The sequence below is a fragment of the Rhinatrema bivittatum genome, chromosome 14, assembly GCF_901001135.1.
Source record: "Rhinatrema bivittatum chromosome 14, aRhiBiv1.1, whole genome shotgun sequence".
In the NCBI taxonomy this organism is placed as follows: domain Eukaryota; kingdom Metazoa; phylum Chordata; class Amphibia; order Gymnophiona; family Rhinatrematidae; genus Rhinatrema; species Rhinatrema bivittatum.
Genome location: NC_042628.1, coordinates 78,695,864 through 78,716,028, shown reverse-complemented (window position 1 = coordinate 78,716,028; position 20,165 = coordinate 78,695,864). Strand labels below are relative to the sequence as shown.

Below are 20,165 nucleotides of genomic sequence, written 5' to 3'. Positions count from 1 at the left end.
CTTAGTCCTTTGGGATGGAACTCACACTCTCTCTCACACACACAGACACACACACTCATACTCTCACACTCACACTCACTCTTCCTGAATCTTTTGGGGTAGAACTCTCTCTCAGTGACACCTGAAATGCCCTGTCCTAAAACTCCCTGGGGTTGGAACTTCCTCTCTCTGACACATGGAATGTCTCTTTCTAGCTCTTTTGGGATGGAACTCACACACACACACACTCATACTCTCACACTCTCTCACACACACACACACATATGAAATGCCCTTCCTAAATCTCTTTATGTTGGAGCTCCCTCTTTCTCATATATGAAATGCCTCTTCCTAAGTCTTTGGAGTGGAACTCCCTCTCTTTTCCATCTGTCCTGTCCCTTTCTGCCCTGCAAATCTAGGGTCAATGGGTTACAGACTCAGTGGCCAGAGCCCCAGAATAGTTTCTGGACTGTGACACTGTCCTTACCCTGAGAACCCTGGGTCACAGACTCAGAGCCCAGATTAGTTTCTTGACTGTGAGTCTGACTCGATCTCAGTCCTGTGATCCTTGGCAGTAATTTCAAGATTCAGGAGGATCCTAAAAGTAAGTGGGAGAACCCTAGGATGATTTGGGTGTTAGATGGAAGTCAACTCAACCCTCCTTATTACTTCAGTTGGTTGGAAGAGTGGATTTTGACTGCTAGAGTCAAAGCCAGAACTGGCAAATGTGAACCTGCTTTAGAGTTGCCACTCAAGGAAAAGTCTGCAGACGCTCATTTGTATTTTGTTCAAGAAAATATTTCCAATTCCATCTTTTGGACTACATTCCTTATACACAAGCCTGAAATTATACAGAAAGCTTTCAATACAAAAATACTTTCTAAAGCTTGAATAACATTATACTTTAGTGCCATACACGCACATACATAACATGGCAACGCTAGCTGAATTTCTGAGATAGGCTGGAAGTCCTCCCTTACCATCAGATCCACCCCGAGAGGAGAGGAGCCCAGAGAAATATAAGCAGCATACACCCAGCTGCCCACAGCAGAGAGGAAATGGAATCTGAAGGTCAGGATGTTTTATCTGCTGCTCTGCCTTTTGTTCTGACCCAGGACACAGGACAATATTTAAGGACACAAGACAATGTCCGCTGCTATAATTTTAGCTACAATGAATCCAGATCACTGAAAGCCCCTTTACCAATAAGCAGTTTATTGTGGTACAGAGTTATGCAGATATATGCACATATTTCTTTCCTCACACTGAACATTTTAAAACTCTCATTTTGTTTGTAAAAGCTGCATGGCGGAGGTCCTGGGATTTTTATGCTTGATATGCAGTGGATACAGGGACGTCCACACCATAAACCAAGGCTGGAAACATTTAATGCTCACTATGCTAAAGAAGTTTGCTGATACGTAGAAGCAGGTGGATGTAGAAGCTCCAGAAAATCCAGAAGGTAACTGTTCAAATGCCACTGAAAGAAAGGAAAAATGAAAGACATAGGGTATCAGTTTCTTGACAGATTAGAACTTGCCAATGGCAGAATTATAGGCTGGCATGCTGTAGGATTGGGTTTTATTCTCAGCTCTGGCTTTCACTCCTTGGGCCAGTAACCTCCAGGAAGAAGAGTGTCCTGAGGAATTCACACTCTGTTGTGGTGATGTTCCACCTACGTGGTGCTGGTGGTGCGTGTGCGTGTGTGTGTGCGTGTGCATGTGCATGTGTGTGTGTGTGTGCGTGTGCGTGTGATCCTCAAGGTAGATGCAAACGAAGGCTTCTGGCTATCTATTTTCTATTGTTTATAGTACATACAATCTGATGCCTGTGGAGCGGACTCTGTGATACTCCTGATGCAGGCCTAGATGCTGAAACAGGGCTATGCTGGGTTTTCAAGATCTTGTGTTATGTAGTTATTATTAATTTCTGAATGTTTTTTATGTACATACACATTATTTATTATATGATCTTCTTATGAATTTGTCTACCAAATTGTTATAATAAATACATTTTTAATTACGTTAATGCTCAGCACAGTGTTCATTATCTTTTTAAAGTATTTTGTTTCACTACATTTATATTCCTTTATAGCACCCGCTCACTATCTGTTTTGTTATCCTGAGCTTTCCTGAATTCGTTTACTGTTTTTTGCTCTTTCCATCTGCACTGATTCATGCCTCCAGTGCCCTCCCATGAAGAAATATTTTCTGCGGTGCCCGGAATGTCCTTCCTGAATTGCTGCATCTCTGGCTGTATTCAAGTCTCCACTTAAAGATGCATCTGTGTGAAATTGCTTGTAAAAATCTCTCTACCTGGTTTTTATCTCTCCCACAGTACTTGTGATTAGTACAAATAAGTTGTCTTGTCTGTATGTCCCAACCAGATTGTAAGCTCCCTGTAGTAGGGGTGGTCTTCATGTTATGCCTGTTCAGTGCCGCCTATCTCTAGTAGCACTATAAACATGTTAAGGAGCGCTAGTGATAGTAAGCCTGTTCCCCTCACATTATGACCTCTTATTCTAGAGAATTCTTTCCTCGGAAAATGTGTGCTTCTTATGCCTATGTACTTTTGTGGTATTTGTCATTTATTTATTTATTTACATATCTGATTTATATTTAGCCTTTGGTACTTCAGAGCAGATTAGGTATTTCCCTAATTCCAGAGTATTTACAATCTAAAGGGGTTATTTTCTTTTTTTTTTTTTTTTAATTTTCTTTTTATTGCATTTCAATATTTTAAAAACAAACAGTCAGGTTTATGCAATCCATATACATTCACAAGAATTTCTAATTCAATACAATAGTTTCCTTCTTACCCTGACTTATAGGAAAATCGACAAGAAAATTAGAGAACTTTTAAAGTTAAGTAAGACCTGAAGCATCATCGCAAAAAATTCCTTAATACCTTTGTCATGTCTATTTCCCACAATTAGTATAACTATACCTCGCAAACTGTAATTAAGAGTGTGTATCTAAATATGCTCGCAATTGGTCTGGATGGCTGAAGATGTATTTAGTATCCAAATGGTTTATATGGCACCTGCAAGGGTATCTTAGGGAAAATTGTGCCCCTCTTTCTTTCTAAACCCTTTTTGCGTGCGTTAGGGCCTTTTCGCATGTGATATGATACAAATTAGGTTGAGGTGAGGAGTTGGGTTGGGGAGGGGCAGAGTCGGCGGTGTTTTCGCTGCCGGCGATAATGTTACTAACCTACAGCCAGCTAAACCTACGTGTAAGCTCTATGGGATGGGCACCAGCGGCTGAACAGTATGCACTTTGGTGCTGCACATGTACTGTTCAGTTGTTAAAGAAAGCTGGAAAACCTGTGACTGGCACCTTTCCAAGAGAGCTTATGCTACAAATTGAACTCCTGGGTCTGAACTGGAGAAAAATCAGATTTCTGTGGCCAGTGTTCTCTATTACTGTGCCCAGGGTGGTTCTCCACTTCCGACCCAGGAAAGAGTTACCTTTCTTTTCTGACCACCTCTGGATGCACAACATCAGATGGCTGTAGGTGCCCTCCCCAGAGTGCTTACCCTTCGATTTAACCAGGCACGCCTTGTCCAAATTGCCATGCATGCAAGATTGTGCTCACGGTGGGATGCCTAGCAGCAAGCTTGCATGCAAGGCCATTTTGCTCACACTCCTGTTTTAAAATCAGGATAGCAAAAGCTCAAGTGGAAGGAAAGTGAGGTGACAAAACATTTTCCAGATATATCAGGGAAACACAGAAATCTTCGATCAGCAAACAAAGCATACTTAACCCTTCCTTCAGTAAAGACAGTGAGACTAACCCAAGTGAGAGAAAGGGCCTTATCTTTAGCAGGCCCCACACTTTGGAACACAATGCCCCTAGAGATCAGATTACAAAGAGATCTCAAAACCTGATTGGGCAGTATCTCCGCCTTCTTTTTTCCCTTTTGCAGCAGCCCGGAGGCTGCCGACGTTTTGCCATCGCGGCTGGAGCCGCCGCCATGCTTCTCGCACGGGCCGAAGCCGCGCTGTGCCCTTCACGTGGTCCAGAGGCCGCCGACGTATTTCCCTCATGGCAAGAGCTTGCGCATTGCTATGCATCTAGGAGGCCACGTTTTCACTTCCCCTGCGGTCAGGAGGCCACCGACAGCGCTCCCATGCGACCCGGATGTCACCAACCTTATCTGCGGTCCCTCTGCCTGGCAGCTGGAGCCATCTTTCTTTCTTCCTCAGGCCTGCTCGAGGCCTGCTTCTCCTCCTGCAGCTTTCAGCATCGCAGCAGGGCCACTGTCTAGGGTCCTGTACTACTTCCTGCTTCCTCCTAGGGGGTGAGGCTGATTCTTCTTTCTATTTTTAAAGGAACAGCGAGGGAGGTGGTCCACCAGTGATGTCATCAAGGAAGTTGCCTCTTCTGCCTATAAAAAGGTCTTGTCTTCATTCCTTCCTTGCCTTCGCAAGGAGCCAGTCCTCCTTAGGACTTCTCGTCATCTGCTTCTCAAGGCACTTCATTTTATGTAGGATCCTGTGACTTTGTCCTTCTCAAGGTCTCTCGTCTTGTCAGTTCCTGTCATCCTAATGTCTCCATTTCTCGTCTCAGAAGTTCCGCTGATGTCATGTTCTTCAGACCTCCAAGATGTCCTCTGGGCAGCGTAAGCCTCCAAGAAGATCCCAACTTTTATTTCTCCTAGCATCAGCGTCCATACTCCAAAGTCCCTGGACCCTGAGGGCTTCCTAAGCCCGGATTTAATCTTCTCTTCCCAATCCTGTCCGGAACTTTGGAGCCTCTTGCATCTGCCTCCGCTTTGATATGAACTCTGCTTATCCTGTCCTTGGCGGCCGTGACTTGTCTTAGTTGACTGGACCGGTGAGTCTTGATTTAGGCCTTGTTGGAGTCTTCATATCCTCTTTAAGCAACTGTATTGGGAGACCTCTAGCGTGGTCCACGACCTGCCTCGCTTGGTAGTGTAGGGTGCGTGATGTGGCAGTAACACTGCAGATCTTCACGTCGGACTTCATATCCTGTGACTCCGTCTGAGTCCTCTGTATATCCAGGCTCGCCTTAGCCTACAACTCTACATTCCTTCGTTGGATTATCCTGAGTGTTGTCTCTTCACGGAACCAGATGTCTTGTCTCATTTCATGTATCCAGAGTGATGTTCCACTTCACGTATCCTGAGTCTTGTCTCACTTCAAGTCTTCGTCTTTGATGTCCTCATCCTCTGACCACTGTCCGCCCTGTCACAGTTGCTGCTCCATGCAGCAGGTCAGAAAAGGCTTGGAGTAGTCGGATGACCACTCATGAGACCAACATTTCGTTGTTTGGGTCTCTCTCTGCTGTGTACAGGTGTGGCTGTGATCGAGGCCATTATTTTTACATCTTCAGCCCATGCTGGGGCACCTCTCACCTGCCTCGGTGCTTGCAGGAGCTCCTCTGCAGCTGTATCGGGGCCCAGGGGCACACGAAACCCACGAGATGGGATCGCTATCCGCGTTCCCACAACATCAGATTTCTTATATGTTTCAAATGAATGCACATCCTATTGGTTAGGCCTCTTCCATAAAAAGCCCAATTTTAAAAGGGCTGCGTGCATAAAAACCGGGGGATACCCACGTGGCAGGGCCTTGTGCATGCTGAACGCATTTTAGAATGGGCCCAGCCATATGCGCAACCCCCGTTACGTGCAGAAGTGCCGGGCCCTGCAAAAGGAGTAGGCTTGGGGCATGGTCTAGGAGGGGCGGGAGGTGGGCCGAGTCAGCGCCATTAGCGACTGTCCCAGGACAGCGCGCACCAGCAGCTGGCTATGTGCAGAGTTTACTTCTGCTCCCGAAAAACAGTGTGAACATTTTTAAAAAAGGGGTTAGGTAGGGTTAGTTTAAGGGTCGGAGAGGAGTAGGGAAAAGGGAGAAAGGGTAGGTAGGGCTAAAGAGAGGCACGATTGTGTCGTCGCGTGTATTTTCAAATTCCTCACATGCATGAGTTGTGGGCCACGCGCACACATGCGTGGATGTTAAAATCTGCCCGCGCATGAGCACATTGACATCGTATTTTATAGCATGTACGCGCCAGCAGGCGCATGTTATAAAATGATCGCGTCCATTTGCGCATGCTGGGAATTGCGCGCACATGGACGCATGCACTAATTTTAAAATAGGAAAATTGGTTCTTACCTGCTAATTTTCTTTCCTGTAGGACCACGGATCAGTCCAGACTGCTGGGTTTTGCCTCCCTTCCAGCAGATGGAGACAATCAGTGTGCTACCTGCAGCTCCTCAGTATAAACAGTATCCAAGCAAATATTAAACTTTATGGAACAAAGATATGTCATGTGAAGGACCAAGAAGAATTATTAACTCCAACTATATACACCAGAGCTGTAACATTGGAGTTGTCTTCCTGCGACCACCCTCCCTGCGATCTGCCTACCTCCTCTCCGCTGGGGCTCACGTGGTCGGTGCAGCCCATTCAGGGCAGGAGCCTGCTCACACCCCGAGTGTGAGCCACGCGGAGAGAGCAGAGATCCAAGGTCAAAACCAACTTGAAAACGAAGGGGAGAGCCACGGAAACAACCTAAAGGGAAGGAACCGCGTGGTGAGTCAAACCGCGCCCCCTTCCGACTCAGCCAGCCTATTAGACGCCGTCTGGGGACCTTTAAAAAACTGCAATGATCCCGGCAGCATCGTGCGCCCGAAGGAGCGCAACCTAAGGGGCCTGCCCCTTAGTGCGCCCCTTCGTGAGCCCCAGGACCCAGGGCAGAGGTCCTCCACGCTGCTTGCAACCACTCCCTTAATACTATTACACCGATCTTCACAGGCATCCAGTATTCCTCCAGTCTCCTCCAGCGTCTCCCAGCACTCATCTCCTCCAGCAGTCATCCAGCATCCACTTAACACTCATCCAGTATCTTCCATCCTCTTTCAGCACTCAAACCTCTTCCAGCAGTCATCCAGCACTCATCTCTTCCAGCAGTCCAGCAGTCATCTCCTCCAGCATTCATCCAGCACTCATCTCTTCCAGCAGTCATCTCTTCCAGCAGTCATCCAGCACACATCTCTTCCAGCAGTCATCTCTTCCAGCAGTCATCCAGCACTCATCTCCTCCAGCAGTCATCCAGCATTCAATTAACATTCACTCCAACTTCTTCCAGCAGCCTACCAGCACTCATCCAGTATCCATCCCCTTCTTCCTCCTCACAACAAAATAAAAATGACATCAGGATTCCCAATACCCATCCTACACCACAGTCTCCTCACCACTGGAAAAGCATTCATGCAACCTCGATCACGCTCCATCAAGACTCTCATCCCAATCATGACATCACCTTTTACTCAACTCCTAGGTCTCGCATTATTCTCCTTAACACTCTTCAATGTACAATCCCTCACCAAGAAATCACTTATCCTCAACGATTATCTCCTAGACTCAAAGCCTGACATCTGCGCCATAACGGAAACATGGCTTAAACCAACAGATACAGCCCTAATAAATCAACTCCCCATACATCTTTACGACATTTTTTCACTTCCCCGACATAAGAAAAGAGGTGGTGGCCTTCTCATAGCAGCCAAAAAAAGAACTGATACTATCCCAACTCCAAACTAAATCTGATTCCAAAATTGAATTAGGCCTTTTCAAAACCAACCAACTACAAATCCTCCTCGTTTACGCTCCACCAGGACTTCTTCTCTCAGATGCCTCCCCCATTATAGAAATCATAGCAAAACATATAAATCTGGACTCCCCTGCCATGATCCTAGGGGATTTCAACCTCCATGTCGATAATATCCCACGCACCACCAACTGTGAGGCATTTCTCACCTCCCTCACAGCCATGGGCTTCAAGCAGATCATCAACAAGCCCACCCACAAAGCTGGACACACCCTGGACCTTATTTTCATAAACTCTGGCCTCACACACTCTTCAACCCCCAAATGCACCCCGATGCCCTGGTCGGACTACTCATTAATCTCTGCTAACTTCACAATGGAAGAAACCCACAATACACAACCCCTTCAATCCTCTTTTCACTACAGGAGAGCATGCCATTCCGATATCCTCAGCAATCACCTAGCCAAAGAACTTCCTCACATAGACCTCTCAAATCCCAACTCAGCTCTTCTTTCCTGGAGCAACATCACAGAGACAGTAGCAAATATATTATGTCCACTATCAACCAAAAAAATCAATCCTACTTTGTACAGAAAACAACTGTGGTTTACAAATGAACTCCGAAACCTCAAACAAAATCTCAGACAGAAAGAAAACAAATGGTGTAAGGCACCATCCCCCAGCACACTCTTTGCTTAACATCTGCACTCCACCTCTACAGGAATTCAACCTTACGGTCAAAAAGAGATTTCTACGCACAAAGGATCCACAACGCTAAAACACTATTCTCCTACGTATCCAATCTAACACAAACTAGCGTCCCATCTATACCCAACGACCAAGCACAATCCAAAGCTGACGAACTGGTACTCTTCTTCCAAAGCAAAATCTTAAACCTCTTAACTCTTCTACCGCCCTGCCCCACTTCCTCTCCTAGCTCCTACCGGTACTATCTCCCAAACAATAAGATTTCTCTTAAATCATTTGAACCCACTAACGCTGGAGATTCAAACTCTGTTGAAGAAAATGAAACCCTCTACCCACCTCAATGACCAAATTCCAACTAAACTACTCTTGCTGATACCAGACACCATCTCCAAACCTCTGGCAGATATCATAAAGTGTTCCTTATCACAAGGAATCTTCCCAGATGCCCTTAAACTCGCCTCTCTTAAACCCCTTCTAAAAAAACCTAACTTAGATCCTAATGAACCCAATAACTTCCACCCTATTTCTAACCTACCTTTTGTAGCCAAGATCATGGAGAAATTAGTCAACTCTCAGCTTTCGGATTATCTCGAAGATCACAAAATACTGCACTCTACCCAATACGGGTTCTGTAAGGCACTAAGCACCGAAACCCTACTCATCTCTCTGACAGACCACCTCATCATGGGTTTGGACAAAGGACAATCCTTCTTACTAATCTTTCTTGACCTCTTGCGGCTTTTGATACCGTAAACCATTCCATCCTCCTCAACCGACTAGCAGACATCGGAACAACAGGAACTGCCTTCAGTTGGTTCAAATCTTTTCTCAGTAACAGAGGCTACAAAGTCAGAATCCACAATAAAGAGTCTCCTCGCATCAACTCCTCCCTAAGAGTTTCTCAGGGCTCCTCCTTGTCCCCCACCCTTTTCAATATATACCTACTACCCCTGTGCCAACTGCTAACCAATCTAAAACTAAAACACTTCCTATACACTGACGACATACAAATCCTGATCCCCATAATGAAATCCATTACAAAAACACTCAAATACTTGGAAAAGTGCCTCCAAGAGATCAACCTCCTCCTCTCTAGCCTAAATCTTATACTTAATCCAGCCAAGACTGAAATCCTCCTCATTTCCCCGGATGACAGCGATACACCTCAAAAGTCACTCAACAATATCTTTTTCACCCAAGCAAGAGACTTGGGAGTATTAATGTATTAATGTATTAATGTAACTTTTATTTCTTTGCACTTGTTTATGTTCTGTTTTTTGTGCACACCCTCTCGTTATTTGTAAACCGGCATGATGGGGTTCCTAATCTCGAATGCCGGTATAGAAAAATCTATAAATAAATAAAATAAATAAATAATCGACAACCATCTGAATCTAAAAACCTTCATCAACAACACAACCAAGAACTGCTTCCATAAATTGCAAGTACTGAAAAGAATTAAACCACTTCTACACTTTCAAGACTTCAGAACGGTCCTCCAAGCCGTCCTTTTCTCCAAGATAAACTACTGCAATTCCATTTTGCTAGGTCTACCTACTTCATCAACCAAACTGCTGCAGATGCTTCAAAATGCGGCGGCCAGAATACTGACAAACTCGGGCAGAAGAGAACACATCTCCCCCATCCTAAAAAATCTACACTGGCTAACAATACGTTTCAGATTTCTTCACAAGTCCCTCGCAATTATCCACAAAACCATCCACAATCAAGCACCTCTTAACCTTCAAATCCCATTCAGACTACACACCTCATCCAGACCGATCAGAGAAGCCTACAGAGGATCCCTACACACCCCTCTAACCAAAGCGACTCACCACATAACCACAAGAGAATGGGCCTTCTGTACAGTGGGACCAACCATTTGGAATACTATAAGTGGTGAAGACCAGAACTGTGAAAGACTTCAAAGGGGCGTGGGACAAACACTGTGGATCCATAAAGTCAAGAGGCCGCCAATGAAGAGTGGGTGATTCGCCAGAAAGATACCCTTATTCAATAAACATACACATGTTTACTGTGACTCCAACATCACTCTAAGCTTCAACAGCAAGAGGAAGTGGAAAAAAGGATTTGCACTCACAAAGAGGGGAGTAGCTGGCTTGTTACGGCGGTTACTACCCCAAACCAAATATGCCTGATACTTTACTTTCAATGCATATACAGCATAGCTCTCTGCTTCAACGGCAGGGGAGAAGAATAACTGATACTTCACACATCCAGCAGAGCTCTCTGCTTCAACGGCAAGGGAGAAGAAAAAAAGGGTTCGCACTCACAAAGCGGGGAGTAGCTGGCTTGTTACGGCGGTTACTACCCCAAACCAAATGTGCCTGATACTTCACTTTCCATGCATATCCAGCATGGCTCTCTGCTTCAACGGCATGGGAGAAGAAAAAACAACCAACAAGGGCTGTACAACATAGTCTAGGTAAAACAAATAAGCATGGGTGTAGCTTGCTTATTGCGGCGGTTACTACCCCTACTACCCCTAACTAATCAAGCTAGATATTTCACTTGGATGCAGCTCCATCACTGCTCTCTACATTAATGGTGGGGGTGGAAGGGAAATAGAACCAAGAGCTAAGAGAAACAGATAAGTATGAGAGAAAAAATGTGTGAAGCTTGCTGGGCAGACTGGATGGGCCATTCGGTCTTCTTCTGCCGTCATTTCTATGTTTCTATGTTTCTATTCCCCCTGAACTCAGACAAGAACCCTGCCTACTGACTTTTAGAAAAAGGCTTAAAACTTGGTTAAACAAGCCTTTACATAAATTCACTGATTCCCCATAGCTAAGGTCTCCGATTCACCACAACGAATATTTTCTTAGAACTCTCAGGACACTTCAAATAACTGGCATTATACTTGAGTTACCTATGCTCTGTCTTCTTATTCCCCCAGTTCTTCACCCCTGTTTTATTGAAACTTTTTACTTATTTACTTTGTTAATGTTTTAAGGTTATTGTACCCCAGTTTCCTGTAAACCGACATGATATGACATTGTCATGAATGCCGGTATAAAAAAGCACCAAATAAAATAAATAAATAAATAGCTTGAGGATATCCCTATACCCTCCTTCTTAGCACAGAAATAACTCCAAAATCTAGTGGGAACACTGAGAGGAGAGGATTACCTTGCTGGTGGCCGAAAGGAATCAGTAAGTTTTTGCTTGGGAAATTTTCTTTTTTAAAAGTATTGGGGCGAAGTTAACTATTTTGGAATATTATTTAGTGTTTTTGTGTGTTTGTGCTTTTAATAGTCAGTAAGGCAATGAATAAACAGAAGTTAGACTTTCTATTTTAAATAGTCAGTAAGGCAGAGAATAAACAGAAGTTAGACTGTTTATTTTTAATAGGCTGTAAGGCAGCTAATAAGCAGAAGTAAGAGTGTTTATATATTAAAAACAAAACAAAAAAAAAAGTAGACAGAAGCTGCAAATAAGCTAGGAGCAGTGTATACCTAAGTAAAAAGGTTGAAAAGTTCAGTTCAATTACAGAGCTTGGAAAGGTGTTAAGGTAGTGTGATTTGGTTTGAATAGGTACCAACATTTGTTAATCAAGAGAGCAGTGAGTCACTCTGGCTGACTAACTGAAGTTAGACTGTTTGTATTTCCCAACCCTCCTACCCCTCGCCCACCCACCCCTAGATTATCCTTTCACAAAAAAAACAAAACCTTATTGAGAGTTTGATCAGTCCCTTGTAGGCCACTACCAGACATATAGTGAATTCACCAATACATTTAAAGGATGTTAATTAGACACATTCCTACTCCCAAAGCAACCTAAAACTTAACTAGGAACTGAACAAATTTGAGATGAAGACAGCAGTCCAGCAGCAAGAGGGGGGCTTCCTAGTCTTTTGCATCGAGTGTCACATGTATGCTTTATTTATTTATTTAAGGCTTTTCTTTAACAACATTCGTCAGGGACATCATGCCAGTTTACATCAAACAAGGAAGATGCTAAGAGGTGAAGGCAGTTACAATAAACAAGGAGCAGAACAACTGGGAGTTTTGGAGTTGAGGAAGTAATATACGTAAAAGTAAAGCAAGTAGGCATAAATAAGAAGTTATCAAATTAAACAGAGAATATAACATGAAGTAATATGAGAGAACTATTTACAAATAATGTGACAGTGATTTTTACCCGCCGGTGAGAAATTGCATGAGATGCAAAGAGCTCCTGGCTCTCAGAGAACGAGTCCGATCTCTGGAGGCTAGAGTGGCAGACCTGGAGGAGCTGAGGCAGACAGAGAGGTATATAGATGAGACCTTCAGGGACATAGTAGCCAAGTCCCAACTTCAGATTGGCAGCCCTGATGCTGCCTTGAGGAAAGAAGGTCTCATGATGGGAGAGCATCAAACTGGTGCAGCAGAAAAGGATCCTGTAGCAAGGACCCACGCTCCAGGTGATGCATTGTCCTTTCGCACCGAGGATGTCTCCCCAAGGCCTACTGCCCAGGAGGGAAGGGATTATTAGGAATGTAGACAGCCGGGTGGCAGGTGGGCGCGAGGATCGCCTGGTAACATGCCTGCCTGGTACGAAGGTGGCGGACCTCACACGTCACCTAGATAGGATTTTAGACAGTGCTGGGGAGGAGCCGGCTGTCATGGTACATGTGGGCACCAATGACATAGGAAAATGTGGGAGGGAAGATCTGGAAGCCAAATTTAGGCTCTTAGGTAGAAAGCTTAAATTCAGAACCTCCAGGGTCGCATTCTCTGAAATGCTCCCTGTTCCACGTGCAGGTCACCAGAGGCAGGCAGAGCTCTGGAGTCTCAATGCGTGGATGAGACGATGGTGCAAGGAAGAGGGATTCAGTTTTGTTAGGAACTGGGGAACCTTTTGGGGAAGGGGGAGTCTCTTCCGAAGGGATGGGCTCCACCTTAACCAGGGTGGAACCAGACTGCTGGCGCTAACCTTTAAAAAGGAGATAGAGCAGCTTTTAAACTAGAACAAAGGGGAATGCTGACAGTCGCTCAGCAGCGCATGGTTCGGAAGGAGATATCTTCAAAGGATACTAATGATGCATTAGAATTAGGGCATCCCGACAGTGAGGTTCCAATAATAAGAAAAGTAGTCCAAGTGCCTGTAACTAAAAACTCACCTGAGCTAAAAAATTCGAACTTATCCCTTCAATTAAAAAGCAGAATGAAAATACAAACAAAAAACGAACTTTGAAATGTGTTTATGCTAATGCCAGAAGCCTAAGAAGTAAGATGGGAGAATTTGAACGTATAGCAGTGAATGATGACATAGACTTAATTGGCATCTCAGAGATGGAGCCTGAAATGCTGCCAAGACGCTGAAATTTAAAGCTTTGAATGCCATAAAGAAAATACTGTTCCCCCCCCCGACGCAGCCGCGTTTGACGAAACACGGGTCCGTGTTGGGGGATCCGGTGTTGAAACATTTTTCTGCCCTTTGAGCAATGGAGTTGCCGCTCTGATGAATAAAATATTTATGTAATTTAAAACTTTTTTGAGACTTTGGGACTGACTTTATATTCCTGCATCTCCTTGGTGACTTTATTACTATATTTGGAGAGCAGCATTTGCTCCTCTGTGATGCTTGTGGATTGCTCCATTTGGTAAAGCCAGGCTGTCTGAAATCCTGAATTCTGTTGAATTTAAAGTATTTCACTATCCTTTCCTTTAGCAGAGTGTCCATTAGTTTTCCCAATATGGGGGTGAGATGAACCGGAAACAATCAGGGAAACCAATGAAATTTTGAATATAGCCTAAGGGACGGTGTCAGCAAGCCTGACGTTCTGATTTATCAGCAAAAACCCAACCGGTCTTTTAATCATTCGCCATCACTGTAAAAAATATTTTTATTAAAACTCACGGATCTGCATTGGAGTTGAAGGTCTATTAAGACTTTTTAATGAAAATGATAAAAATTTCAAAAAAATATACACAAATAACTTTTATGAATTATTAATAAAAATATTTTTTACAGTGATGGCGAATGATTAAAAGACCGGTTGGGTTTTTGCTGATAAATCAGAACGTCAGGCTTGCTGACACCGTCCCTTAGGCTATATTCAAAATTTCATTGGTTTCCCTGATTGTTTTACAGTTTACCAACTGGGTTACTGTATTGACTCTCTTTGCTTATAATTTTGATGAGATTAACTGGCCCATAACTTGAAACTTCCTTCCTATTACCACATTTATGAAAAGAAATGACTTCCATTCTTATCCGGTCCCAAGGAGCTATTTCAGCATCCACTTTTCACCTGCAGTTGAAAATTATGTGAGTGCCTGGCCCGGATTTTTAAAGAAAAACTCAGTGGATGTTTCCCTTTGTAAATGAGCTTGCTGGCCCATGACTACTCATGGCCTGCAAGCTCCCCACGTTTTTCCATTATTGCCCTTCCCAAGATTAAAATCAAGTGCTCAGGAGAAGCCCTCACCAGCTGGAGTCTGGAGCCTTCCAGGAGCTGATGACTTGAGAGACGTCGCCACCAATCTTTCCACTGTTGAGCTTCAGGTCATCAGAGCTGTCACCATTGTAGTTTCCACAGGCTCCGCACGTAGCACTGGCCAGGGCCTCTCTCACTCTTACTGTCACTTCCCCGGCTGTGCTGATAAGCACCAGCACCTTGTTGGATTGCTCTATCGCCACTCCATTTTCCACCTCCTTCGCAGACACGGAATCTGACACTTGGACTGGAAGCTGTACCTTTTGCCCATTCACCTGAAACATGGAAGTTAGTGCATTAGCATGGTATGATTGGATTAAATCCGATCAATCTTAAATCTCCTTTGTTTGTTTTATTTACTTTTTTATTCATATTTGCTTTTCTGCCTTTACATTCTAAGAATCTGAATGCAGGATGCTGGGCTTGATGGACCCTTGGTCTGACCCAGCATGGCAATTTCTTATGTTCTTCTTAATAACAAATTAACAATTCAATATACAACAATATTATGAATGTTGAAGAAAATGAAAAAAAAAAACCAAGAAAAAAGGAAACTCATCAGTATAAAAATAACCTGCAACAAAACATAAGAATAGCCAAGCAGTTCCGACCAACCCAGACTAAACCACCATCCTGTTTCTGACAGTCACCAGATGAAAACCAGACTTCATTTAAGTGCACTCTGACGGAGAAAAGAAACCTATCAGGATAAAAACCACATGCAACAAAACAGGTTACTGGTTCCCCCTCCCTGGTTATACCCTCTACTCACTGACAATATTCTATCCTTTAATATCTTCTCTCCTGTTGGAGTTAACCAAGGCAAATTTGATTCTAGCCCATATTAACATAAATGGATACTGGGTTGAAGGAAGGATATTACTGCAGAATCAACAATGGTGTCCGATCTCAGAACAAAATCAAACATGGGTAATAACACAGGACTTCCCAAACCAGGCTTGAAAACCTTGCAGTCAGCTGGATTTTCAGGATATGCACAATGAATATGCATGAAATCAATTTGCATGTGCTAGATCTCCACTCTATGCAAAATGATCTCATGCATATTCATTTTAGGTATTTTCAAACCCAGAGCAGCAGTGGAATCCCTAAGGGAAACGGGTTACAGGGGAAAAACAGAAGGAAAGGAAAGCATCCAGAGTTTAAGAACATAGGAAGGGAGTGCTGGATGAGGTGAGAGGCAGAACAAAGTGAAACAGAGAGAAAAAGTAAGAAGGAAAGATCAAACAGAAATATAAATTCACTTGCTTCTTATATCTTAAAGGAGAAGCAGAGCTCCAGTGTTTGCTAAGAATTTATTTTATTTTTGGGAGTAATTTGCAAAGGTATTCATGCACAAAAAATCCATTTTATGCACATAAAAGGCTGGGCTCAGAATCCAGAGGGAGGGCGGACACTGCTGGGGAAGAGCATTTAAATATTGAGAAAATAGTTTCTCGGAGGATTCAACGATTATTCACTGTTTATATTGTGTGCTAGTTTTAAGATTAATATTTGATTGTCAGTATTAGATTTATGTGTGTACTAGGAAAATAGATTTTGATTAATTCCGTAAGCTAGTAAAAGTTAGTATTTGTTGTTCCAGTATTAGAATTATGTATGTACTGAGAAAATAGAATGATTAGTTCTTAAAGCTAGTAAACGTTAGTATTTGTTGTTCCAGTATTAGAATTAAGTATGTACTGAGAAAATAGACTGATTAGTTCTTACAGCTAGTAAACGTTAGTATTTGTTTTCCAGTATTAGAATTAAGTATGTACTGAGAAAATAGACTGATTAGTTCTTACAGCTAGTAAACGTTAGTATTTGTTTTCCAGTATTAGAATTAAGTATGTACTGAGAAAATAGACTGATTAGTTCTTAAAGCTAGTAAACGTTAGTATTTGTTTTCCAGTATTAGAATTATGTATGTACTGAGAAAATAGACTGATTAGTTCTTAAAGCTAGTAAACGTTAGTATTTGTTTTCCAGTATTAGAATTATGTATGTACTGAGAAAATAGACTGATTAGTTCTTAAAGCTAGTAAACGTTAGTATTTGTTTTCCAGTATTAGAATTATGTATGTACTGAGAAAATAGACTGATTAGTTCTTACAGCTAGTAAACGTTAGTATTTGTTTTCCAGTATTAGAATTAAGTATGTACTGAGAAAATAGACTGATTAGTTCTTAAAGCTAGTAAACGTTAGTATTTGTTTTCCAGTATTAGAATTATGTATGTACTGAGAAAATAGACTGATTAGTTCTTAAAGCTAGTAAACGTTAGTATTTGTTTTCCAGTATAAGAATTATGTATGTACTGAGAAAATAGACTGATTAGTTCTTACAGCTAGTAAACGTTAGTATTTGTTTTCCAGTATTAGAATTATGTATGTACTGAGAAAATAGACTGATTAGTTCTTAAAGCTAGTAAACGTTAGTATTTGTTTTCCAGTATAAGAATTATTTATGTACTGAGAAAATAGACTGATTAGTTCTTACAGCTAGTAAACGTTAGTATTTTTTTCCAGTATTAGAATTATGTATGTACTGAGAAAATAGACTGATTAGTTCTTAAAGCTAGTAAACGTTAGTATTTGTTCCAGTATTAGAATTATGTATGTACTGAGAAAATAGACTGATTAGTTCTTACAGCTAGTAAACGTTAGTATTTGTTTTCCAGTATTAGAATTATGTATGTACTGAGAAAATAGACTGATTAGTTCTTAAAGCTAGTAAACGTTAGTATTTGTTCCAGTATTAGAATTATGTATGTACTGAGAAAATAGACTGATTAGTTCTTAAAGCTAGTAAACGTTAGTATTGGTTTTTCCAGTATAAGAATTATGTATGTACTGAGAAAATAGACTGATTAGTTCTTACAGCTAGTAAACGTTAGTATTTGTTGTTCCAGTGTTAGAATGATGTATGTACTGAGAAAATAGACTGATTCGTTCTTACAGCTAGTAAACGTTAGTATTTGTTCCAGTATTAGAATTATGTATGTACTGAGAAAATAGACTGATTAGTTCTTACAGCTAGTAAACGTTAGTATTTGTTGTTCCAGTATTAGAATTATGTATGTACTGAGAAAATAGACTGATTAGTTCTTACAGCTAGTAAACGTTAGTATTGGTTGTTCCAGTATAAGAATTATGTATGTACTGAGAAAATAGACTGATTAGTTCTTACAGCTAGTAAACGTTAGTATTTGTTGTTCCAGTGTTAGAATGATGTATGTACTGAGAAAATAGACTGATTAGTTCTTACAGCTAGTAAACGTTAGTATTTGTTCCAGTATTAGAATTATGTATGTACTGAGAAAATAGACTGATTAGTTCTTACAGCTAGTAAACGTTAGTATTTGTTGTTCCAGTATTAGAATTATGTATGTACTGAGAAAATAGACTGATTAGTTCTTACAGCTAGTAAACGTTAGTATTTGTTTTCCAGTATTAGAATTATGTATGTACTGAGAAAATAGACTGATTAGTTCTTACAGCTAGTAAACGTTAGTATTTGTTCCAGTATAAGAATTATGTATGTACTGAGAAAATTGTTGTGATTACTACCTGATAATCTCCTTTTCCTTAGTGTAGACAGATGGACTCAGAACAAATGGGATAGTATCCACGTGCTAGCAGTTGGAGACGGATCTGACGTCAGCACGGGGTATATATACCCCCACAGGAAGCGTAGCAACTTAGTAATCTTCCTTGCAAAAGCTGTTATGGTTGTGTGTACTGACGCTCAGTTAAAAAGTGAAACAGGATTCCCCTGACCGATTGATAGTAGCTGGAGACCGCCAGCATTCCCAACCGGAAGGCGTTGACACCTGGTAGAGTGTACGCTCTTATGGAAACAAATGGCATGGCTTACCTTGAATCGGTGAAACCCATGTACACAGGCAGCTGGGCGGGATGCTGAGTCCATCTGTCTACACTAAGGAAAAGGAGATTATCAGGTAGTAATCTCAACATTTCCTGGCGTGTAGCCAGATGGACTCAGAACAAATGGGATGTACAAAAGCTTTACTCCCAGCCTGGGCGGGCGGCTGCCTGAGGCCCATGTAGTACCACCCTCGCAAAAGCTGGGTCCTCCCTGGCCTGGACATCCAGACGATAGAACCTTGAAAAGGTATGGAGGGAGGACCACGTCGCCGCTTTACAGATTTCTGCAGGCGACAGCATCCTGGATTCCGCCCAGGACGCTGCGAGTGCTCTGGTAGAATGAGCCTTGACTTGTAGAGGCGGTGACTTCCCAGCCTCTACGTAAGCTGCTCTGATAACTTCTTTAATCCAGCGGGCGATGGTGGGCCGAGAGGCCGCTTCCCCTTGCTTCTTCCCATTGTGCAGGACGAACAGATGGTCCGTCTTTCGTAGTTCTTGTGTCACTTCCAGATATCTTGGCAGCAATCTGCCAATGTCGAGATGGCGTAATAAACGCCCTTCTTCAGATTTCTTCAAACCTGCCGTGGTAGGCAAGGATATGGTTTGGTTAAGATGAAACTGTGAAACCACTTTAGGTAGAAAGGAGGGAACCGTACGAAGATGGATAGCCTCAGGAGTGATTCTGAGAAAGGGATCACGGCAGGACAGTGCTTGCAGCTCTGAGATGCGGCGTGCCGAACATACCGCCAGTAAGAACACCATCTTCAAGGTTAGAGAACGGAGAGATAGTCCCCGAAGGGGTCTAAAGGTGGATCCCGCGAGGAAATCCAGAACAAGATTGAGGTTCCATAAGGGCACAGGCCACTTTAGTGGTGGACGAATATGCTTGCAGGAAGTGAGAAACATCTGGGTGCTTAGCGATGGTCTTGCCATCCCTCCTGGGACCATAGCAAGACAGCGCAGCCACCTGAACCTTGATGGAGCTGAGGGAGAGACCCTTCTGAACTCCATCCTGCAGGAAATCCAACACAATAGGGATTGTGGTCGCATGTGGAATGGTGCCGTGAATGTCGCACCATGCTTCGAATACTCTCCAGATGCGAACGTAGGTGAGGGATGTGGAAAACTTGCGAGCTCGGAGGAGTGTGTCAATCACGGGTTCCGAGTAACCTCTTTTCTTCAGTCTAGCCCTCTCAATGGCCAGACCGTAAGAGAGAATTGAGCTGGATCCTCGTGGAGGATGGGACCTTGACGTAGAAGGTCCCGGAGAGGAGGCAGGGGAAGAGGCTCCCCTGCCAGTAGTCTTCTCATGTCTGCGTACCAGGGTCTTCTTGGCCAGTCTGGTGCCATTAGAAGAACTAGGTCCCGGTGTTTCTGAATCTTGTGGATGATGGCGCTCAGCAGCGGCCACGGAGGAAAGGCGTATAGCAGAGTCCCTGGAGGCCACGGCTGGACCAGGGCATCGATTCCGTGCGAGTACGGGTCGCGCTTGCGGCTGAAGTATCTGGGTACTTGAGCATTGGACTTGTCCGCCAATAAATCCATGTCCGGAATCCCCAGTGATC

General features: G+C 43.0%; 1 protein-coding gene across 1 annotated transcript in view; it reads right to left on the bottom strand.

Moving 5' to 3' along the window:
• Positions 1–1,084: 1,084 nt before the first annotated feature.
• Positions 1,085–20,165, bottom strand: part of LOC115076231 (IgGFc-binding protein-like) — a 116,725-nt gene continuing 97,644 nt past the window's right edge. The window contains exons 10-11 of the mRNA XM_029577452.1: positions 14,703–14,986; positions 1,085–1,459 (exon numbers count right to left, since the gene is read on the bottom strand). The gene's annotated coding sequence lies outside the window, so the exon portion shown is untranslated. The remainder of the gene's footprint in view (positions 1,460–14,702; positions 14,987–20,165) is intronic.